This window comes from Micromesistius poutassou (assembly GCF_964030765.1).
Source record: "Micromesistius poutassou genome assembly, chromosome: 14".
NCBI classification, from domain to species: Eukaryota; Metazoa; Chordata; class Actinopteri; order Gadiformes; family Gadidae; genus Micromesistius; species Micromesistius poutassou.
Window position 1 is genome coordinate 4,545,524 of NC_140284.1, and position 25,000 is coordinate 4,570,523.

The following is a 25,000-nucleotide window of genomic DNA, read 5'->3' on the forward strand; positions in this document are numbered from 1 at the left end:
GGGGAAAAAATGATAAAACACAGGCAGCCGGGATGAAATCTCAGCGCGTTGTAGCCCGGTTGACGAGAGGGAGCCCAGCGCCTTGAACACAGCTCTCCTCCTCTGCTGCACTGTAGGCAGCAGCCAGCCAATGAGGTGCCAGAAGGTGCTCTGCCACCAGCCAGACACTGGCTATAGCTGCTGGGTGGGGGGGGAGGGGGGCTGTGCAGCTCTGTTAGCCAATCAGCACGTCTGGTAGACCCGGGGGGGGGGCGGGGGGTGGGAAGAGGGCGGAGCCAGGCACAACAAGAAAGAGAAAAACCGGCAGAGGCTCTGAGGAAGATGGCTCTTCTTTATTATGAGGAGGACTGCGTCTGTTTTGGACGCGTCCTCTCACTGTCTCTCTGACGTAAACAGTAGCGCTGGTTTCATTTTCGCTGCACACCTTTCTTCGCTTGTGTTCATTCCCTCCTCTCTCCCTGTCATCGTCGTCCCTCCCCCGCCCCCCCCCCCACGGTCTCGCTGTCCAGTCGCGTGCATTCAGAGGGAAAGTCACTGCAGGGCTGTGGGTGTGTGTTGTGTTGGACACAGAGGAGGGAGGAGAGGATGAAGGGGACGAGAGAGAGCCAATCTCCCTAATACACACTCTGAAAAAAGGGTGGGGGGTGGGGGGGGGGGGTCTGATGACAACAAACGAGTCAGAGGTTGAGTGTGAGACCTCCATATGTCCATATGAGTTAACCACTCCTGATGCCAGCGTGACAAAGACGCATCCCACGTTGCTGAATAATGGATGAGCTCACGTGAGCATGGCATGTTTTCAGAGTGGGGGAAAAAGGCTCCACTGTAAATGTATTTAAAACAAATAATTGAATAATCATACCATACCCCACCGGAATATATCAGATGTTTCCCACGAGGACCCACAGACACAAAGACGACCCCCCTTCGACAGTGGGAGTTTCTGGGTCTGGTTCTCATTAGCCCGTGTCACTTTTATCCAGGGTGAGTGGCTAAATAAGGAGAAGTACATGTCTAATAACATCCATTTTAATATTCATTGGATATCCCCCCTCGGTTGGTTTGGGGAGGAGTGGCGGCTTGGAGGGTCGTCTAAATAATTGGATTTCTGGGCGTACGGGACAGTGTGCATGCCCTGCCGGCTGTGGGCAGGGATTTGCCTAATGGCAATGTAGGGATGAAGGATATTTGCTGCATGAATGCATATGCAGAAGTACTGGTGGCGCGACACACAAGTGTACACACGCACACATGCACACACACACACGCACACACACACACACACTCAAACCCCTCTTTGCTTACGCGATGGTGCTGACGATAACATTTTCAATTTAAAAAGCCAGCGGTGAATTCAATCAAAGGCACAATACCATGTTAACACAAGGTTGTGTCCATGGAAGGTCATCTATTCATATCAAAATCCCAGTATTTTTCTTTCTTTTCCTCACGTTTGCATGTGCATTAAGCATCAAGGTCGTACACACAGATGTTGGACATTTTGCCAGGGTTGGGGGGGGGGGCTCCCTCAGGTATCAGTGGGCATCTGTTGGTGAGTGGCCCCCCCCCCGCTGGGCCCACAGAGGGTCAGACACATGAAGGGGAGGGTCAACTTCCATATGAGCCCCCCTGCTGTGGGCCGACCGGGGGACTTCGGCGGGGAGGGGACGTTTTCACTGTAGCCTCATCATGGGGGGGGGATCATAACCCATTATGAAGGGCTTGGGGGGGGGGGGGTGATCATTGCAAGGTTGTTCTACTGTGGAAAGCTGTTTTCTGCTTGGCTGCACGGAATATCTTCTTCCTCTGGTGGAATTAAAAGGGCTCAGCGTTGAGCGTTTCGTTCCTTTCTTCCTGTCCCAGCGGACAGTAGAAATATAAGAAACACGGAAACTCAAATATTTTCAACGTGAGATCACACGCGTGGGGGGGATTCTCTTTAATTTAAAAATGTGATTTGCATGTATATAAATCTAAACATTTAAACCGAGGACCTAGGAACAAAGAGGACACTGAGCAGCTCACCCATTCAACACAAAGAAGCCCTCTCTCTCTTTCTCTTCCTCTCCTATCCTTCTTACTTCCTAAAGCACACACACACACACACACACACACACACACACACACACACACACACACACACACACACACACACACACACACACACACACACACACACACACACACACACACACACACACACGCACATTGAAATAAGCAGTGCGCAGCACAGACGTCCGTATGCATTATTGAGGCCGAAACAGTCCGAAACACAGCGTTTTCTATTTTGGAACAGTGTTTGTTTGCAGCTGCAGACAAGGTAGAGAAACATGGGGCCAGGGGGGGGGGGGAGTGGCCGGCTGGCTCAGTAACTAACATGAAGTGGATGGAGGAGGTAGGAGCTAAGGTGTGAGGGCGATTGGGAAGTGTGTGTGGCATTGTGTGTGTGTGTGTGTGTGTGTGCGTGTGTGTGTGTCATTTCCCTTCCTCCAACGCCTGGTCTAGTCTGTCTGCCTCGGCCGTCTGCAGGAGTCTGATAACAGTCGGGGGGGGGGGGGAAGGACACTTAATTAAAAAAAGTCCTCTCCCGAGTCCCCCCCCCCCCCTCTCCTCTCCTAGTCGCCCCGGCACTCTCCCCGGTGTCCGTAGGGTGGGGGGGAGGGGGGGGGTCTCCATGTAATGAAATGATAGTTCAATCTCTCCGTTTGAACTGCGTGAACCTAAATGTATGGGCTCAGCGATACCAAAGCTCTGTGTGATGATACTGCCCCCTATTGGCCGGCCCCCCACACTGTCACTGCAGCAACTCCCAATACGCATTTGATTAAAATGTGCTTAGTCAATTGTTAGTTTGGTTGTTTGGAATCACTCTGAACCGTGCAACTGACTCCGTGTGTGTGTGTGTGTGTGTGTGTGTGTGTGTGTGTGTGTGTGTGTGTGTGTGTGCATAATGAATACCGTGGGACTTGAAAGCAGCTGGTATTGAAATTATTTTTGTGTTTTTGCTGATGAAGCAAGTGTGTGCGTGTGTGTGTGTGTGTGTGTGTGTGTGTGTGTGTGTGCGTGTGTGCGTGTGTGTGTGCCTGTGTGTGTGCGTGCGTGCGTGCGTGCGTGTGTGTGGATAGGATCTTACCTGGGCACACTGGTCAAGTACGTAAGCACGTTGTGAAACTCAGTTTCCAAGATCTCTCCGAAAGCAGGGAATTCTGGGAACACGATGATGGGGCTCCCGTTTTGTCCCCGGCCCCCTTTGAATCGGACGTTGGAGATGAAGGAGGATTAATATGGTTTACACATCAAAACAAAAGTGTTTCAGAAAATGTATGATATGTAGTGATACAAAACAACGAAAAATAACCTTGTGCTTATATTCCAAAAGCCCGGTATCTCTGGATTTAGAGATTACATCCGTAGCCGTACGAATGATATTAGAGCCGTTTTCCCTCTCTCTACTTTTTTATTAACGGTACACATTAACAGTCATTGCAAGTGTCACCTCACCCCAGCTGCTATTTACACAGTACATCACATGGGGGCACTGGTGCTTTTAGTACCAGCTGAATAAAAATAGAAAAGAGAGAGAGAGAGAGAGAGAGAGAGAGAGAGAGAGAGAGAGAGAGAGAGAGAGAGAGAATTTCTGCAGCAGTGGTTTAAACATTAAAGAGAGCTGACGCATCAAACCCTGCAATATTTCCTCGCTTCATAGCTTTTCCGTTTCCTCTTGCTTTTTATAACTTACATACAATGTGTACACACACACACACACACACACACACACACACACACACACACACACACACACACACACACACACACACACACACACACACACACACACACACACACACACACACACGCGCGCAGTGTCGCTCCTCAGACATTGAGCAGCTGCTCCGTCGGCCCATGCGATTGGAATATCAATCCTCATTTCTTTTTTCTTCCCTCTCATCGCTATAGCAACAGCAAGTGCGCGGTCATGGTTTGATCATCTGCTCAGAGCTCTCTCTCTGCAGACGTCTCTGGGATTAACGTGCTTTCAGAGCTTCTCCACACGTATTTGTTTCAGTTGGCTGACATTTTGAGCATTAAAACCGAGTATGAAAATATCGAGAAGTGAAAGTCTAAGAAATATCTCCAGTTTAATTTCGTTATAGAATTGAATTTTCGTTGATTTAATTATCTTTGTTGTTTACAGGGAATGGGTTAACCTTGTTTCTCGGTATCTGTATTACCGACAGTGATTTATTGTTTCTCTTTCTTCTGAAAAATGTACTTATTGTAAGTCGCTTTGAATAAAAGCATCTGCTAAATGCCCTAAAGGTGATGAAAATGTAAATGTGAATCTACATATAGTGGCCAATAAAATGCCTCATTATTTTAAGAGGCAAAATTATTATTCATTGCCTGTCAGTATATTGTGGTAAACTGGTAGAACAGTAGATTATCAAGCAGGAAAGATAGAAAACGGAGAAACAACCGTGTTCTCTAGACGTACACCACAGATAGGCCTACGCGTGACGAACAGGATGAACTACATTTAAGACGGAACTGGGCAGATGGAAGATTTGAATGCCAAATTATAACATAACTTATCACACACACATACACACACACACACACACACACACACACACACACTCAAAATACTTTTTTTTTTTTGGAATAATCAAAACCGTCAGACAAGAAAGACAAGCAGAGAGGAGACAGGCTTTAGAGGGCAGATAACGAGACAAAGGCAAGAAGGGACAGGAAGTGTCACCTGAAAGGAAGGCAAACTGCTTCCTGAGGTCAGGGGTGATGTCAGCAGCGCCGAGCGGGCTGCACTCCTGCTGCATGATCTCATCTGGAACGGAGCAACAGAAACACACACGTTAACATGACCACTGGACGTTCAAGGGGCATTTGCGTCATTGGACATCACGGACACGCTGGTTCTTTTACTTTAGTCAATATCCCAGTGATCTTTCTCCCTTGGATACTCCTGGTTGATACCGTGTTGCTTGGATACCGAAGGCCCATAGTGTTGTACCAGTGTCACTTCGATACCACTGGTCCATAGGGAACAGTGTTCCTTTGACACTTCTGGTTGATACGCTCATAACAGTGTTGCTTCGATACCACTGGTCCATAGTGTTTTAATAGTGTTGCCTGGATACCACTGGTCCATAGACTATGGACCAGTGGTATCCAGGCAACACTATTAAAACACTATGGTCCATAGTGTTTCAACAGTGTTGCCTGGATACCACTGGTCCATAGTGTTTCAACAGTGTTGCTTAGATACAACTGCTCCATATGTTTTTTTTTTTTTAAATGGTGTTGCTTTGATACCACTGGCCCATATTGTTTAATTCCCCCATTGCCCCTGCCGGCACATAGCAACTGTTGGAGGCTACTTAAACCATGGCAACACGGCCCAGCGATTTTCCAGACCCCACTCTGTGTTAAACAGATTAAAATAATCTGAGGTCAGGACCCATCCCTGCGGCGAGCAAGGAAGGAAGCGCAGAGACGAGCTGGCACAGAAGAAGTTATTTGTTTGCACATGGTGTATGCTACTCAACAGCATTATTTGTCTTATGGATCGTTTGTAATATACTCACACCCTCAAACATCAGAACAGACAATATTTATACTGGTGCATGCGACAAACTCCTGCATTACAAACCATCAATCATGTTAAGAGTCCATACTGATGTTCCCCCAGTCTTCTGATCAAGATAAAGAGGCGTTTCACCACAGAGTGCGACCGCAATACATTGTTTCAGGATATTTGAATTTATATGGAGGGTAATATAAAACCAGTTCAACGTGATACTGTACAGCGGCGCGCCAAAGTCCAAAGTCAAAGGCCAAAGTGTGGAAGCAAACACCAGATGCAGCATAAACAGATCAATGCAGCACTTCTGTAGACATAGTGGGGTTGTGTAGTAGCTATCGAATTACCCTCCGCCTCATACCTCGTTCATTATGTCTGCCACACAGCCATATATTGCACTCCATGCTGGAAGAGGGATCCCCCATAAGTGTTCCTTCTCAAGGTTTCTACGTTTTTCGCCCCACACCATGGCTCACACAATGATGTGAAGTCGAAGTCCACTATATTTGTAAAGGCCTTAGTAATCAGATTTAAAGGCCCTGGGTCCCATTTCTCCCCCCTTAAAACTTCCACTTAGTTTGGAGTGCCCTCAACAGTAAATCTTCCACTTCGTTTTAAGCCTGCATCAGACCTCACTAAGTTTTGAGGGTTGATTATAAGGGCAAAATAGCACTCCCCCTTGCTCCCTACAGTAATGGGACACCCTACCCCTACACGAGAACGCGCAAAATCTAGGGTTAGGGCAAAAATCTAGGGTTAGGGGAGGTATTGGGACGGGGGCCATAGTCTCAAAGGGACTTCACTCCCCTAACCTTAGCCATCCCTCTAAAGAGCAAGGACAACTCAAGGAAGAAACCTAGGTAAGGAACGCAGAGGGAGGGATCCCTGCTTCCAGGGATGGATGGGAGTGCAATGGATGCCCTGACAGAAAGACAACCAAATCACCTTGAATCAGACCCAGGTTGAGGGCCCACTAACACAGAACAGCATTACATCGTAGGATCTCTGACGTATGTAGCTTTGTGTATATTTTTGATTCCTATGCTATTGTCTACGACATATTTCCAAGATGTACTTTTGTGTTATATTAACATTAGAATACGGATAGGCCTACATGAAGGAATTACTTACATATCAAGGCCACTTCTCAGTCGTAGAGACAGTGTACGACCTGAAGCACTGACTACTTTGTACTTTTTTTGGGGGTTTGAGTTTGCTTGGTTCTGTCCAAGGTCAGCGTCTCTTGAGCTAGAGAGCTGTGAGTGACACAGTGGTGTGTTGAAGCAGAAAAGAGCTGAGTCACAGCCACACGCATCCACAAACTGCAGTGTCACGTCTCACTGGCGGTAGACAAATAAGGCAATGGGTGGTAGTTCAGGACATGGGCACCATTGCTGCAGATCAACTACTACCACCTTAATGTCAACCGGTGGTGTATTGCGGATTTGCGGTCTGGCTGTAAATGTTGACATTTCAGCGTTCTGTGTGTGTGTGTGTGTGTGTGTGTGTGTGTGTGTGTGTGTGTGTGTGTGTGTGTGTGTGTGTGTGTGTGTGTGTGTGTGTGTGTGTTAAAGACTGAGTCAACACGCACATATGGCGGCTGCGAGTCTGGCAACTAAACAGCTGCGTCAATTCAGACAGTTCAGAGTCTGTCTAACTCATCAGAGTCCCTTTCCACTGGATCCACACTCTGGGTCCGTAGACTTTAAGAAAGGGTGTTGCGCCAAAACCTTAAATCTAGCAGCACACAATACAATCTTGTCTGCAAATTTGGAAAATCTTGTGTCTCGTAATACTGTCAAACTGAATCTTACCAAGAAATGAAACACAGATTGAAACATGAAACATCCCATGTTTCTCAGAACAGAGTCTAGCAGGTACCTGTGTGATGAGGGACTCCGGGCCTTGTGTGGGAGGCTTTGTATTCTGAGTGAATTCACGTGAGTCAAGTCCGTCAGCTCTGGTCCTCATTCCCGTCAGCACCAGCCCCCCGGGCCACCCTTCCTCCTGTCTCCGATACGGTGAATCTTTACCGATACGTCTTCTCATCCAAATCCTCTACCTCGTCAGGCTAAGTATTGGCAGTCATTTCAGTTCTCTGAGCGTTCCGTCTGGAGAAGGGAACCTTTTCCTGGGTAGGTTTCACCTGTTCAGCCCTCCTCTCCTCTGGGCCGTTCAAACAAACCTCAAGGCCTCTTTGTTTGACAAGCTTATCAGATGACATCCCCAGGGCACCGTTAAACTACTAAAAGTTTAGTAGCTCTCTCTCTCTCTCTCTCTCTCTCTCTCTTGTTAATGTTTTATTTGATTAATAGGCTAGTCTAAATATGTTTGAAAATATTCATAATATTTCATAATATTCATCAAAGCAAAACAATTGTCAAAGTAAATAAATCATAAAACCATTGTTGTTTTCATCACCACACACCAACGCACCCACACACTTAATAATAGCCGGCTCACTTTTCAAATCTTGCAAAATCTTGCAAAGTCTTGCAATCAGGTGGTGCAATCACACACTCACCAACATGCTCTTTTGTCAGGTGCTCATACTGTTTGTTTTCTTATTAACTTGAACTTTCAGGAAAAAACCCAAGGCCACACTAATTTGTGGTTGCTCCATTAATATTGTCCGGGACAAGGAAGCGTTTTGAGTTTACTTTGGATTTTGTTTACAAGAGACAAGCAACCCGTTCAACAGTGTGACGCGCGTTGACGTTGTTTGGTCCTGCTTGACCAAGTCCTGTGTAAACGTAAACCGACACGCCGAAGTAGCAACCGCCCCCACTGAACTGGACCAAATCTTCAGAATTCAGTGGTGACAACTACCAGCCTTTGAGCCTCTGCCTCTACTGGCCCTCCATCCAATAAGTTAGAAAAAACTGGGCCCTATAGGCCAAACTTACTCGCCGACTCCTGCTATTAAAGGAGCCGACCACTTGTGACATCACCAACAATTGAAGACACATGCCTGTGCTAAGTTTGTAACCACCCAGACACAGACACACATATGTTCCTGCTAGCAGCAGCAGCAGGTGGTGGAAGCCCTGGCGTGACAGCAGGAGCCCTCTGAACGCATGGCATGGATTAACCTAATCCACCCTGACCACTCGCGCACACACACGCACACACACACACACACACACACACGTGCGCGCGTGCCCACGGACACGCGGCTGCACTAACCAACCTTGATACCGAGGTGCGATGGCAATGCCACTCAACCCTGAAATCAACAGATCACCGGGTCACCGGCCCACACAGCTCTCTCTCCACCTCTTCGTTTCGTATTGCTTCGACCTCAACCTCAGAGAACGCTGTTTCTCCGTTAGGACCTTTATCCACATGGCACAAGGTCCCAGTGCATTTAAGTCAAGGACAAGAAAAATAACAGGTGCTGTCTTAAAGCACTAAGTCCAGGGGAGTCCTCTGAATGCTTCAGTGTGACTGCTGCAACGCAATACGATCAAATCAAAACACATAGAAAAATAGCACAGCTAGGGTTTGTTTTCTGTAAATGTCTGGTGTAGGATCAGTATAGGAACAGTGCCCAACAACAGCTGCACTTGCCACACGTGGATTAGAGACAGAAAACGGACCGATCTCTCCTGTTATTTGAGACGCAGTTTCTCTCTTATATTGTATCATTGTTGTATGAGGAAAGTACCCTCCAAAGTAGAAAAGGACCATGGGTGTTGGTGGGGGTCAAACCGTCAACCACCCTCCAACAGAAGCAAAGTTATTAGGGCTTTGTCAGTAATGGCCGAACGTTGCCTCCAGCTGGACACAAAGGTCCACGCCTTTCAGTCGCTCGTGCAGCCCAGGCTCTCACGCGCTCTCCATACGGCCTCAGGTTCACACACACACACACACACACACACACACACACACACACACACACACACTTAATGGTTTCCACTGCCCCGCCCAACCTCACACAGCTTCACCTTACCCCCCCCTGCGACTCCCACACATATCAAATCCAAACCCGCCAACCGCCAAACCCCCACCCCCCCCCTCCCCCCCAATCACTCAACCCCACCTCCTCCAGCTTCTGGGGTTACATGAACTGGGAATTACCCAGAGGGTGCCCTTGTGTTACAATGCCGAACAACAAGTCGGCCACTTTCAAGGGCATCATTCGTTTCATACGTTTCCCACTCTCTACTCATCTATACTTAGAACTGCCCCGCACTTGTTCCGTCGTTTCTCCCTGCCCCCCCCCCCCCCCTCCCGTTTGACTCAGTGTTATACAGTTACGTCTCTGGCCCTCGGGCTCTGGCCCCCCCCGACCTGGGAGTGGACGACAGTGTCGCTTGTCGTCTGCAAACAAAAAGACAGACGGCGAAACTCAGCGAGACTTCCTTAACCCAGTTTCTCCCGTTTCCTGAATGCCAAGTGTCACCGTTGTCACTATTATCTACTGTGTGTGTGTAGAGGGGGAGAGAGAGAGAGAGAGAGAGAGAGAGAGAGAGAGAGAGAGAGAGAGAGAGAGAGAGAGAGAGAGAGAGAGAGAGAGAGAGACATTTATTTATCAGAGGACTGATTTGGAATTTCGTACACAAGAAGAACCACGCTTGTAATAATATGCTGAGGTAAACACGTACACCACCTGGTTGATCAGGCACTAATTGGCTTAAAAGAGCTTCACGGGAATTAGCGGCCACCTACGCAAGCATTTGTAGGTAAGGAGTCAAACGTTAGTTGGTCACTCACCTACACACACACACACACACACACACACAGACTGTTTGCTTCTAGTGGCACAGATTAGGAGCAAAATTGCGCTTTGGCACGGGATGGTACGGCCGACCCCCAAAATAACCTGCTGACAATAAATTACAGATGGAGACAGTGTGAGACAGTGACCCGGGGGCCTGTGTGTGTGTGTGTGTGTGTGTCTGTCCCACAGCCAGAGGAAGGGTGCGGAGGATGTAGCTGTGCCGTGGGGGGGTCAACCCTTTACATAAATATCAGATGAGAAGACAGGGGGGTGGCAGGGCTTCAGACGAGGTTCAAAGAGGGTAATGTGCAAGTAACCAGTTTAAGGTCAGATGTGAGGGTGGTGATAATTCACCCATGAAGGTCCTTCGGCAAGGAAATCCTTCAAAGGGGAAACATGGAGGGAAATAAGGAGATGAACCATAATGATGAAAACCGATGGAGGGAGATAAGATAGATTACCGAGGATGGGCTCTGTGAATAACAGAATAAGGTTGGATTAAAGGAGGGAGTGGGACGTGGTTTAGTTCAATGGAAAGCCCACTCACCAACTCCGTCCTTCTTATTCAACAGACCCCACACAGGCACCGTTAAATACATCAGTGGCTCCCTCTTAAATATCTTCAACCTTATATAACCTTTTAGTATATGCGACACGTGAACCTCCTAAGATGGCGCAATTTGATTGGTTCGCTATCTTGGGATGTTGGGCAGTATCCCCCATGATTGAGATCTCAAACTCTGGATATTGCTTTCATCGCAAAATGTCGCGGTGTGACGGTCGTCTCGTCACGCTAAACAAATAAACCGTTAATAAAAACAAATGAATCCCGGCAAAAAGTGTTATCTTGTTTATTTTTGGAGTGTTCACGTGTAGTATATACTAAAACAATTATTCACCTCAGGCTCCGTGAATAGTGGGGGAATAGCCCCGAGGCCGAAACTCTCGCGGGCTATTCTCCAAAATATATACAGTATTTTGCCAAATCTTTTTTGGCATCAGGTTTGAGTCTCTGTGCTCTGTTACATTTGTGGTCTTCCAGCTACAGTGACAGATTGAGTTGGTACCAGAAGCAGTAAATGTAAATGTAAATACTGTCCTTCACATCAGCAGCAGAAAAGCCAAACCGGATGTGTCCTGCCGTAGGCACGGAGTCAAATGGGTAAAGATAACAACAATCAGCTGCCAATGAATAACATGGAGGATGTGTGACATCATACGGATTAAGGTCGGTGTGCGCATGAGGTGAGGTCATGATGTACACACAGAGAGAGACGTGAACCAAAACAAAACGCCTTCGACGCTGAAGCTACTCATGGTAGATAAAAGACACTTACTGTTCAGCCAATGGCAGCAGCGCGAAAACCTGTAGTATCTTTCGACCTCATCCAGAGAGATTCGCACGTAGCCTTTGCTTTTCTCTACGGGACGCAAGCACACCTCCAGCGCTCTTTCCGTCGTCTCCCCTTGCCTCGCTACTGCGCCCGCCTTCGTCCCCGTCCTCTCGCCTCCGTCTTCCTCTGCCTGGCCTCTGCCCCCCCAAAGTTTTTGCTCCATCTGTTCCTCGCCGAAAGTTTGCGGAGGCTCCCTGTGTGACCCCGCTGGAAGGGTCATTGCCCTCCTGCCCCGCTGTGGGACGTTGGTCTCTGAACTCCTCTCCACTTCGTCCTTCATGTACAACCTAAAGCCCAGATCAGAGCCCTTCTGATCCCAGGCCACTTCCTCCTCCTCCTCCTCCTCCTCCTCAAGTCGACTCACCTGAAGAACCTCTCATCTCCTCCCCTCCCATCGCGCTCTCTACCCTACCGCCTTCCAAAGCCCTGTCTGTTCCGCTGCTCGTCTCCGTGAAGATCTGATCCATGCGGCGCCTGAACTATCTCCCAGGCATTCTGCCTCAATCTTTCACCTCATCTGCCCATTGACACACACACACACCCGCACACACACAGGATCCAACCCCGCCGTCAGTCTCTGAGGCTGTGTGTCTGACTGCAGGTGCGCTATAGCCTGTGGCAACTCTAGGACTGAGGGCTTCCTCTTACAACTTCGGGTTACCTTCCCCAATAGACAAAAGCTTGTGGACCAAGACCACACCCACACAGTCAGGCCAAATACCCTTTCCCCTGTTGATAGAGCGATCACCTGAACCCTCCCAGGTTCAATAGGACATCCTACCACTTCTGACTCTCTAATCTTTCGGAGCCTATCTAGCTCTTAGAGTGCACGGCGTGTCATTGACAGTAAGAGTTTTGCGCTTTGCTTTCTGTTTCTGTTTTTGTAACTGCCTCACTTGACTTCAACGTCACAGCTGATTGGGTCATCGTTTTCTGGATGTATTTGTGCATTGAGCAGCCCCAGGTATTATATTTTCTGTGTTGTTTTGCTTCAGTAGCTCGTTAGGGGTGTGAACAACGCAGTCCATTCTGCCCGCGCTCATTTACCTAAGTCAACGGAGGCTCGAGTCCAAATTGGCCTTATCTCAGCTGATCTGGTCACTCTGAACAAAGAACCCATTCTGAACAGTCTTTTCAACAAGCTCTGAATCACCATTTGACCATTCATGGACTGCATCTATTCAAAGCTGCTGTTCTTGTTTACAGCACTCAAAGACTCCATTCTTAGGAATCCTCTTAAAATGACCTAATTCTGATTGGGCCTATGAGATGGACACTGTTCTTTTGTGAGTTAATTTCAATTGATAAAAGCTGACATTTTGTGTATTCCGTCGTGTGACTGTCCCCCCAAAATCTTCGTCCGACAGTTGCCAACTAGGCAAAGCAAGTGTGCTAGTGTCTGCCTGTGTCCTAAGGCATGCACGTGACTCTATATTTAGCTATACTTGGGTTCAAGTGTGACAGTGTGCACACACCTGCTGGGGCATGCACGTGCACTGTTTTATCTGGGATCGGGAGCATGCTGTTATCGGGGTTGTAAACCTTGAAAGCTAAATACTATGGCCATTGGCTCAAGGAACGCCCAAATGTACACCTAAACAGTGGAGGGGGGGGGGGGGGGGGGGGGGGTCAGGGCACTGATTAACCCACACTGTCTAATGGAGAAAATACAGAGGGAAGATTTAGAAAGTGTACAGTTCATAGACGCACAGTGTCCATTCACAGTAAACCAGTGATTCATAGTTTCCCTGGAGCCAAACGCAGGCCGTGTTCAGGATTACCATGACAAAGGGGACTTAGAGAAAGTGTGTGTGCAATGTTGGCAACCCCTGCATGCGGGATTGATTACGTACAGCAAGATTGACGGCTCCATCGCCAAAAGAGATGCTATGAAGCAAATGTTCACATGGAAACTTGAACGTTTTACCAAAGTAAGAAAACAAAATAAAAAGCAGAAAGAGAAGGTTGATGTTTTTCCTTACTGTCTGCTAAACAAGAAAACTATCAAAACAGCAGTCCGAACTTTGGATGCGTTGACCTCATGGCTAATGACTTTAGCAGAGTTGGTAGGAGGAGACGAGCAAACACCCTCTCTCTGGCTGCTATGTCCACAGCCTGCAGACGCTCCTAAAACTCAAAGACACTGAACGCAGAAACACACACGAGTGGTCACTCACAATTAAATAACCCATCCCCACATAAGCCAGACCAGATGAATTGCTAAAGTGACACACAAACATCAAGTAGACACAGAAACATGTTTTCAGACTGTTTAGACTCACTGGGTTTCAGCGGCACCAGGGGCATCAACACCACGCTCTCCCGCTTAGACGCGATGCTCTTGCGCTTCTTCGAGAACATAGTGATTCGCCTGGCAGTCCTCCTCAAACTGTTTCGAAACACCAGTTTGACATCAAAAATGTCGGACTCTTATCACAGATCACCATCACTCCCTCCACCGCACCCTTTCCGCTGCTGGCACGGCTGGAATCCCAGGACGCAATGAAAGATAAATAAACTAGGAGATAGACTGTCTGTCTTTCTCTGTAGTTTCTCTATAGTCTGTTCAGTCTGAAACTGAACTGGTAACTGAACAAACTGTCCAGGTTTGTACTGCTCCCCCAGTGGCTGCTTAACTCTATTGGTGCTGTTGTGCTTTTGCACACAAGACATAAAGAGAGAAAGCGACACACATATTTGTGCGTCCATGGACACTCCCCCAGTAAGCAATGCAGGGGGTGCCCACAGGAAAGGGTCTGTGTGTGATTATCTGGACTCACTGCCCTAAGGAGCTCCAGCCAGAAAACCTAGCCAAAAACCCCCACCCACACACACAAATGCTAACGCACCTGCAAACCAGCGCACAGTGGCATCAATCTTACCTTCCCAGTCTCTCCAGGAGTTCTTTCGGCTGGACGGGCTGAAAGAAAACGTAGGGGCCAGCCCGGTGATGTCCAGGTTCTGGATCAGCTGGCTAAGCCTGTTCATGATCCGGTGCGGTGCCTCACCGCCATCGCGAAGAAAGTCATTCAGCGACATGAGCCCAAAGTCTCCTGGTCGCACGCAATTAACAAAAAAAACCAAAAAAAACCCGAAATGCTATACTCTGTTCTCATCCAGTCCCTGGAACCACCCACCACCCGGGTTCTGCAGCACTCACGCTTCACACCGCCAGAGGCTCCTGAGTAAAGTGCAGCGGCTCATCAGAGTCCAGCATAGAATCCTCCTCGTGCATGTGTAGCTCCTGCATGGGCAGCGAGCCAGGGTCTCTGGGCTAGACGCACCCGGTGGTCGGCGGAGGTGGGGATGGACGCCTCCCCGGGAGGCATTGGAAGGAGAACGCCACGGCGGTTCCAATCGCAGGCAGAGGGGGAAATCACGCAGAGAAGACCTGAGCCCCCCGCTTTCTGCACGAGCCTCGGTGACAACGTGCTCACTGCGCTAGCTAGAGGTGAGGCAGTCCTGGCTATGCACTGGCAGACACACACACACACACGCGCGCGCGCACACACAGTAGTACACGCTCTCCACCGCATACACACCTCAGTGCTGCTGCGCATCGGTGCCACACCGGAGCAGCCTATGCGCCGCTAGGAAGAGAGAGAGAGAGAGAGAGAGAGAGCGAGAGCGACCGCGAGAGAGAGACATAGAGCAAGAGAGAGAGAGAGATAGAGCAAGAGAGAGGGGGGGAGGACAGGGGGTATGTGAGAGAAGAAGGAGGAGGGGTAAAACAGGGGGTTGAACAAATCCCCTTCTGCTGCTTGGGTTAATTATATCGGGATGTGCCTGCACTAATCTGCCTTTTTTTTCCTTTTCTTTGACCGGCTTCTATCCCCTCTAACATTGCACAGGCAGTAAGAAACATTGGGTATTTTAAAGAGCAAGGTCAAAGGACAATGACAACAACCTTCAAAAACAACAACACTATATGGCTGTAGAATGGGGATTGCTGCAGGTAAATGACCATGAAAATACAGCAGATAATGTAGGTTAAATGCAGCGCTGAGCAGCGAGCACAAGCAGGAGGCTGCTTGCTAGCCACGCTGTGTTTTTGCATGTGTGTGTGTGTGTGTGTGTGTGTGTGTGTGTGGACCATTGTGGCAGTGTTGTGCGGTTCGAGCTGCCAAGATCCTACTTGCATGGTGCAGGCTTAGAATAGAGCGGAGAGCAGAGATGTTCTCTCTCACATACTGATGAGGGACTGCGGTCTCCATCTCTATCTCTCCCCCTGGTCTCCCCCCTGGTCTCCCCCCTGGTCTCCCCCTCCTCCCCATCCCCTTTTCCTTCGTCACTGGTTATTCATGTTAGCATGACGCTGCCTTGACAGCAGCTCCCTGGCAGCTACGTCCACAGATGTTTATCAAATCCTCACCTTCATGCTTGTATGGATAACACATGCGTGCATGCACAGTTGCACACACACACACACACACACACACACACACACACACACTTATAACCCACTAATAACCCATTCCAGACAATTCTGGGAAGAACAACATTTGCCATCTGGGAGTGTACATAGAAAGCACAAACAAAACCATATTTAAAACACAGCAAAACCTCTGTGCTCTGTGATCATGCCACTGCAGTAACAAAGACTGGTTTGGATTACATCCCTGTTGTGGAGATGAGAAAAGGCTGGTGGAGATGGAGGCATAACATGAGACACAAGACCACCAAGCCTCGGATTCAAGGACACAAGAATGACATCGAAATGCGTCTTGCACGTAAGCAGCAAAGCCAAAAGGCACTTGAATGACCACACATTTAATTCCTCCTTGTCCTCAGCTGACTGGCTGGGGGCTTAAGCTAACCTTCACCCAATCGGGGCTACACACACACGGGTCTCCATATAGCGGGCCATGACCTCAGAATAGATCTGCACACCTGCTCGGTTAAAATAGTTTCCTGTTTTTTTTATCATCACCAGATAACACTTGTATGCTTTACTGCTTAACCATCTGAACTGGTTCTTATTGAGACTGGGATGGGCTTTTTTGAACAGCATTGGTGTGGGTCTATAAGTAAATAAAAGGACTCCCATAGGCCTAGATCATTGTGGCTAAAGCTCACAGGCTTAAAGTGGACATCTGAGCCCTGGTGAACAAGCCACCACGCTGGTTCTTCTTGCACACACATTAATGACATAATGCTAGATGAATAAGGCAATTTATACACAGATTTGTTTTTATTTTTACTAACATTGTTCATTTGGCTAGCGGGTCTCTGCTGGCCACATGAAGATGCATGCGGCTGTGAGCTCTCCAACTGAACGTGTCACTTTGATTTGACAGGAAGTAGGTCAGAACGAGACCAGAGTTCACCAGAGCCAAACTAATGCAATGCATTTACCCTGCAGATTGCATCCATTTATTGCTAGAGTACTGCACATACACAAAAGAAAAAAAAACAATATTATGCAATGTAATCTGAAATGTAAAAATGACATCCAAGATAATGTTTATGCATACAAAAGATATGATATTTAAAATCGAAATCAATGACAAAAAAAGAATGCATACCTGTTTTTTAGTTTCATGTGCCTTCTAATTGATTTTAGTATTCATCCAAAAAGGCTGGTTTAAAAAGGTTGGAAGTACATGTAGTTATTCAGATTAAACCATCTTAAATCCTTTGTGGCTCTCTTCCTCACTCTTTCTCACTCTCTTCTGTAGTGCTGCACTTCCTGTCACCTGGGATCAGCGTTGAATAGAACTTCCCTTCCGGCTTCTGAGTGTCGTTTGAATGCCTAGGCACATTTCTGTGTCTGTTTCTCACCCTGACATTGTATGTGTAGAACTTTGAAAGGTACCATGTGCATTACAGATGGGAAATTAATCCAATGGCAACGTATTGACATTATTTTAAACCTGCACTAAGTAGCAGTCTATGGCTTGAGTTGTAGCTACAGATATGGCATAAACATTTTCAGGCGAGAATCACTGTCAGGCCACAGTGAAACCAAATACAAAATGTATGGAGAACAGTTTCCTGGATGATAGAAAAGTTACATAGTGAAGGTTTAAAGCTAATTTAGTTCAGTTGTCAAAGGAGAAGGATGGCACATTTCTCAATCTATGTTGGCTCTTATTTTGTCAATCAGATTGCAAGGTTGAATGTCCAGTTGAACGTTCTGACAGGCGTAGCGACAGCTACTACACCAAACAATATGATTAGGAGCATAGGAGCATAGGAACTAGTGGCAAGGGGGTCTGTGGGGGCTTTGACATTGGACTTCTAGCTCTCAGGAAGAGCATGCCATACAACGTAGCTTTTATTTTTACGCGACACGATGCTGACTCAACCCTATTTGCATCACTGACCTTGCTATATATCGGCGAGTTGCAAATACATACGAGGCAAACGCTGAACACATTTTGTGTGTGTGTGTGTGTGTGTGTGTGTGTGTGTGTCCATACAAGCCTGCTGGAGCATCTGTGTGTGAGTATTAAGTGGATAAAGAATTCCTCTATAAGTGGATAAGAGAAAAAATGGGAAGGCAATTCAAGCATTGGAATTAAATTATTGGGGATTAAAAATTAAAAGTTAATTTTAAATACTTAATGGCAGGGTATCACATGTAAGGATTGAATTGAATGTAAACTAAAAGCATACTCTACAATGTGAAAGAACTGTGGGAAAAACTGGTCAGTATCATGTCATGTTTTGATTTTGATTAAGAGGCAGCATTTCATACAATGCATATTTAAGATGTGTGAAACAAATACATAAAATAACATGTGTCAAATGAACTGAATAAACTGTTTAAAATCTTTCCACTAAACCCAGTGGAAACTGCCATTGACAGTCTGTTTGGGATCACCATTGTAAAATCTCTTCCAGGGAATGTACAGTACGAGCCAAAACATATTGGGTTCAATCCCCAATGTGCCAAGTTTCTCTGTAGGCATCCTGAAGCTAAATGCCTAAACTTAATATTCCTAGATCGAATGTATCTAAAACGATTTGCTGTACGTCTCTCCAGTAAATAACAAATATTGCAGCAATGGTCAAAACACGACACAGACGTCTGAACATGGCATTGTATGTAATGTCAGTGAATAAGGTGTGGATCTCACTGATGTCAATGCATGAGACACCCTACTTGATCAAACACAATCATAAAGCCGGCCACACACCGCCGCTGAAGGCGGTGTGGTGCGCAGTTTACGAGTCAAACGCCACCCCTAGCACCAATAGGAAGCGGCGCGCTGCAGCACCGTTGTGGTTATGTTTTGAAAGCAGCAGATCAACAAACATAGTCGGTATAGGCTACCATAATGTTATACCAATTGTTTTATGACTACATATATGGCCCTGATGCCCATGATCCTCTGTTTGTGCTTACAATGATCGTCACATTAATTCATAGTTACTTATGTCCTGTCGGGAGCTTTGTTTACGGTTTAGTCACTTTATTTACTGTCATTGCTCGTTCATCCTGCATTGTGGAATTATTCATCTACTGTATCAACAATCTCCATATGTACAGGACCTTGTATCAAGCCGGGATGTACGAAACTGCCTTAAACACGCGGCGACACTAGGGAATAGGACAGTGGCGTGAAGCTCAGCGGGGCGGCTGGCGCGCTGGCGTGCACCAAGGCGCCGCCGGTGTGGGCTAGCACGGTCGGAAATAATGGGAGCGTTTCTTGGCTTAAGATGTAACATGTAACTGTGGAATATCATATATCAACTGGCCAATGACAATTCAACTCATTGCTCTCGTGGCCAACAGGTTATTTATCTACCCAATAAAAGCTAAAGCTTATGCTACCAATCTGAGTAGAATTGAGTGAACACGGTGAAATGTTTTGCACGGCATGAAATATAATGCATGTTCCTGTCCGTGTCACCGTGCAGAACTGAGTGCTTGAACTCAGCAGCTATGCACAACATCACCGCGCGATACCACTATTTCCCTGCGGAATCGAATAATATAGGTTAAAGCAATAACACCTAGTCAGTGTGTACTGTCGTCACCCACCTATGCTCTTGCTGACGGTCCTCAGACTTTCCAGCAGCTCCCCCAGGGCCATCTCCTCCGTGTTCATCCATAGGAACATCCTCCAAAGGGCCAGCGGAAGACCAGCTGTCCAGCCAGCAGACGCCTTAGCGGGAAGAAGAGACAGCTTGCCTGCTTACTCGCAACCGAGCTCTAGAAGAGGGGCGGTGGACTGACGGTGATGGAGATGGAGAAAGAGGCTGGGGGGGGGGAGCAGGGGGGTGGTCTGCTAGGTACACGACCCCAGGTTGATGAGGGGAGAGCAGGCTGTGAACCTGCCGTTCCTTCGCGGCTGGCTCCAGGCAGTGATATTGTGGGAATGTCCTACTGAGGGGAGGTGTTGCCAGGGCGATGATGGGATGCGATGGATGGAGAGGATGCTGCGACCGAGGCGAGGGGAGGAGGACTATGGCTGCCGCTGACGGGTCCTCTGAAGGGAGAGGGATGCGGAGCAGTAGACGGCTGGTGAGTGGGGGGGGGGGGGGGGGGGTGGTGTGCGGATGGGGGGTGAGGGAGGAGCAAAAAATCGCCTGATGGCTCGCACACATTCACATTCACAATCGGGCACTCTGAATCTATGATGATGCAGACATGTGGAGAGAGAGGGAAAGGGAGGGGAATTCATTAGGTAGCTATTTTTGCATCGATGCCTGTGCAGCTTTTATCCAACAGTGACCTCTAGTGTGGATAAAAAGGTATGACACATGTGGCCTGTCCAGTAGATGCTCACATTCCGTAATCAGGAGATCAGCATCACAATGTGTTTATATGCCAGTTAAGCTTTCACAAACAAGGTTTTTTGGTACTATAAAGAGTAAAAATACAAACTTCAACACCCTATGTTGTATTTCTAACACACAGATTCAGAATTGTTGTTCAGATGTTCATGATGTATTGACTCAAATACTATTATTTTCTGGGCATCTTTTCAACAATGTAGAGTAGACCATATGGTAACATCATGCATTTCACAGTCTTTTGTTTAGCAATGGACGTATGTGTGCAGTGCAATGTATGTTTGATGTAATTTGTCTCTAATATGTTATCTGATACATCTGACATTGCCTCTACACCTTTTGACTTTCACAAAGCATTTCTTTGATGTTGTTATTGTTGTTGTTAGCTAAGGAACCCACAGGTAGGAGTCTCCACAAAACAGTGTGACAAAAACAACAATGGAGGTAATTGAATAGAGTGGATGTATCAAATCAACTGGATAAGACTTGCCAAAAAAGGGAGATATGATCTTTCTTGTACAGACTATCAATAACTTTCTGGAAAGAGAGAGGTAACGGAGACTCAAATAGAGCGGGGCAAGGTGAATATTGAATTGGTTCAGCTCTAGCAGAAAGAGATGATAGCTGTACCCGGCCTGAACTATTTAATGTTTTTTTTTTTCAATAAAGCATTTGGATCTCAATGCTCATGTCTCCAATGAATGAGTATATAGTCAAAAGAATAATGGGCCAAAAAAGGCCAAGGAAATTGTTCAGAGAAAAGCGAGGCCAACGATTAGTGGCTAACAGAAATGAGAGAGTTTGAGATGACGGTCCTTCCAGAGAGAAGGTGACGGCTCAGGTGAGGCAGCTTCATATGAGCGGATTGAGGAATGAACTTCCACATAACTAGGCCTATACTTGAAACGCCAAGTAGAAATATTAGAAATATTAGCATGGTCAGAATGAAACTGAATGACTATTGGATGGTTAATGCTGCAGCGAATATATTCTCCTGCATATTTCAAATACATTAAAATTGTGGTTCCTTTTATAGAGGACAGGTTGGATTTAAATTGCGTCACCTCTTTGCGATCCAAAAGTTGATTTGGACCGTTGCTATCATAAAAGTCAATTATGAAATTTAAGCATATCGTAACTTTGTTAAAATGTTTACAAAAACATATCATGTTAAACCCATGTCCAAAAATGTTGTGTCATCTTGTTGTTTCAGTGGAGATTCGGACCACACACCTTCTTGTTGTGAGCCTTCCGCTCCAGTCTCTCTTCAAAGGCGTCCATCTTGAATAATATTGATTTGAAGCCTCGCGCGCTTGAAAACCTTGTTTGGTTAGGATTTTTTAAATATATATATGAAATGTGTAAACAGATGTATGTATCTATGTAGGCCTACAGGATATCATTTAGAATATAGCATATTGTTTTACCTTGTATTTGACGAATAGGCAAAAATATGGTAGGCCTATTATCGCCATTAAATAATAAAAGGATATGTAACAGGGAGGTCTACTGAGATGACATGTTACATGTCAGTGAATGGTTGTCCCAATGCAAAATAGGCCTACTAATATCCGATTGAAATGTTAAAAGAATATTCATACTCATGAACCCAAATATAAATTGTATAATCAATAAGCCTACGTCGGTTTGCCACAGTAAACAATAACAGAAAAGAATATCAACATATTGGGCACATAAAGTTATACTTTTATTTACAATATAATCTTAATTTGAATTAGGAATCTGTTGAACCATTACAACTTTAACAATTATATGGAGAGAACCCAAGACTTATCTTTTTATTTTTATTTTTTATTTTTTTTGCTTCCTTAGTACAGGCAGAATGACAATAGTGTTTTGCCCTCATTCGCTACAGATATGCTGACAGGAAAAAAGTCAACAGATGAACATCCTTTTTAAAATTTCCATACAAAAAAATTGTCAAAACCTGTTTAGTAATACAAACAAGTGCTGTACTGTGGGTATGGGGATGCAGCTCGCCCTACGCTGCGTCTCGGAGCACAGCCAATCACCCAACGCGCTACGCTGAGCTCAGCAGGTGACGTCACGAGCACCTGCTGCGGTTGCGCTGATGGGCTTTAAAAAAGCAGTTTGACATTCCGGTTAAGCAGAAGAAGGCTGGTGCAATTAAAACCTATTGGACGATATCCGACGCCTATCGAGACGGTTCATTCCTAGTCAATTTGGTCACACGTAAATTTGTTTTAGCCCACTACTATTATTCTTAGAAAAATAACCTGTGAGGACAAAGTGAACACATATAAACCTCAATATGTGAACAATAGGTATTTTTATATATCTATATATCTATATCTATATGTATATAGATATAGATATATACCTTTTAGGGGATAAACTAATCTGTAAAAAAAAAAAACAAAGTGCAGTGTGTAGAGCTATTGAGTTATTCTCATAGGATGTATTTTGTTCTCGTTTTGGATACAAACTTGAAACACACATTCTAAATAAATAGTGTTAAAAATAGTCTTATCTCCAGGATACAGAAGTGTGCAAAAGAAGTATTCACAAACCGTGGCCAACATAAATAATAACAAGAGGACGAACTGATTGAGGCGACAGTTACGCCCCTGGACCAAAACGTGACGTGAGTGTCGTGAGTTGGGAGGGACAATGATAAAAAAAAAATAATAACAATGAAAAAATAATATCTATATACAGATAGATCTATATGGTCTTTGAGTGATCCGAGTTCCACCATTGCTACGCGGTAATAAAAATAGACCTTACAAACGTGGTTGTAGTGGGCTTTTGTTCTGTCACCGGCCACCTCAGGGGTGTACAGTATGGTTCGGCCGTAACGCCATAGTGAGGTCAAACACTGCATAACAAGCACCAATTCCCCCCAAACCCCCCCCCCCCCCCCCTCTCTCTCTCTCTCTGGCTAACCTTTGAGGTCATAGGTTGTCTCAGGTCGAGTGGAAAAACAGAAACCAACGGAAATCGAGTCCTGACTTGTGAACCCTATAGAACGGTAGTGTTTGCAGAAACGAGACGCAAAAAAAAAAAAAAAACGGCAAACAAAATGGGAGCGGCGGACTTATCGATCTAAGTACATTGGTTCTGCAGCTGGCTGGATGTTTCTTGACTGCGGTTTTTTTTTTTTTTACGTTGTGACACACACACACACACACACACACACACACACACGCACGCACGTACGCACACGCACGCACACACACACACATACATATATATATAGAGGGTTCAGAGTCAGACATTCTGTGTCTCTCTCTCTACTCAAGCCCGGCCACCAGACAGACGAGCTTCGGCCGAAAATGACTCTTAATACTAGAAATGTAGAAAAGAGCGTCCTATACAAGCTACAATCTTAGGCTGGAGGACACGACGGACACATCAGTTCCACATTCCTTCTTCTTCTTCTTCTTCTTCTTCTGAGAGTTGATTGTGACGCCGCTGATTCAAGTCTCCCGTCCTCCTTCAATATCCCCCCCCCCCCACCCCCATTCCATATTATAATGGACCGTCCAGACATCATCAGTAACCGTCATGTTACTATAACAGTTATTAGAACAGTGTATAGAAAAAAAAGGAAACAGGAAACGCAACGAGCAATTCAGTATAGAGAAAGCACCTCCTAATATGAGGGGGCTTGACATAAGCATTCTTAGGAGGAGCCGTTAACGTCCAACGTTTGCAGCACACAGCAGCAAGCATATAACATACAACCGAGTGACAGGTTTAAGCACAATGCAACAAATGACTTTGACAAGTCATTCCGGACATCCACGTAGCAACTCTGTCAGCCTTGACAAAAAAACGGCCAATTGGAGCTTCCCTCCAGCATGCTGCGCCCCATGAGCATTAACACACGACTGCAGTTACCCTACATGGCCACAGCGAGGCAACATTGAGCAGTATACGTTCTCATTGTTCTTGGAAAGGGGTGGGGGGGGGGTGGGGAGGTGTGTGTGTGTGTGTGTGTGGGGCGGGGGCGGTGGGGGCGGGTTGGGTGTGTCATGGTGATACAGTTGATGATGAATGACGCCTGCGAGCGTGAGGCAAGGGAACAGCGAGGGGAAGAATAGATGAGCCGCATGCAACACACAGCTCCAGCAGCCTATGCAGGCAGATTAACGTGAGCGTACACAGACGACGACGACGACGGCGACAAAAAAAAAGCATGGACGAAAAAGAGCAAAAAAAAAAAAAAAAGGGGACACAGCGTAGCTGAACACACGTACGACTGGGTGATCGCCGGCGTACAACACAATCATCGACGCTTGACTTGCACACATGGTCAACGAAATAGAAGTAGTAGATATTATATTCTATTGAAAATAAATGGGCCTCTTTGCTCGTTAAGGCAGGGTGGGTCAGAGAATTTGTACATCCCTCTCGTCACAGCTGGTTCCCTACTGCGCTGATGATGGGTTATGTAAGGCTTCTTGGACACCTCCAACTCTGTCTCCTTTTGGCACCAAGCCTGCTGCTGTCGGGTAACTATAAGGCAAACGTGTGTCATCAACAACAACAACA

At 46.4% G+C, this 25,000-nt stretch overlaps 1 pseudogene across 1 annotated transcript in view; it reads right to left on the reverse strand.

Moving 5' to 3' along the window:
• The window catches only part of LOC311358337 (guanine nucleotide exchange factor DBS-like), a 31,430-nt pseudogene extending 18,986 nt beyond the window's left edge, over positions 1-12,444 (reverse strand). Inside the window, exons 1-3 of the transcript XR_014684183.1 lie at positions 11,660-12,444; positions 4,760-4,843; positions 3,134-3,248 (exon numbers count right to left, since the gene is read on the reverse strand). The product of XR_014684183.1 is annotated as a guanine nucleotide exchange factor DBS-like (transcript). The remainder of the gene's footprint in view (positions 1-3,133; positions 3,249-4,759; positions 4,844-11,659) is intronic.
• Between the last annotated feature and the right edge of the window lie 12,556 nt (positions 12,445-25,000).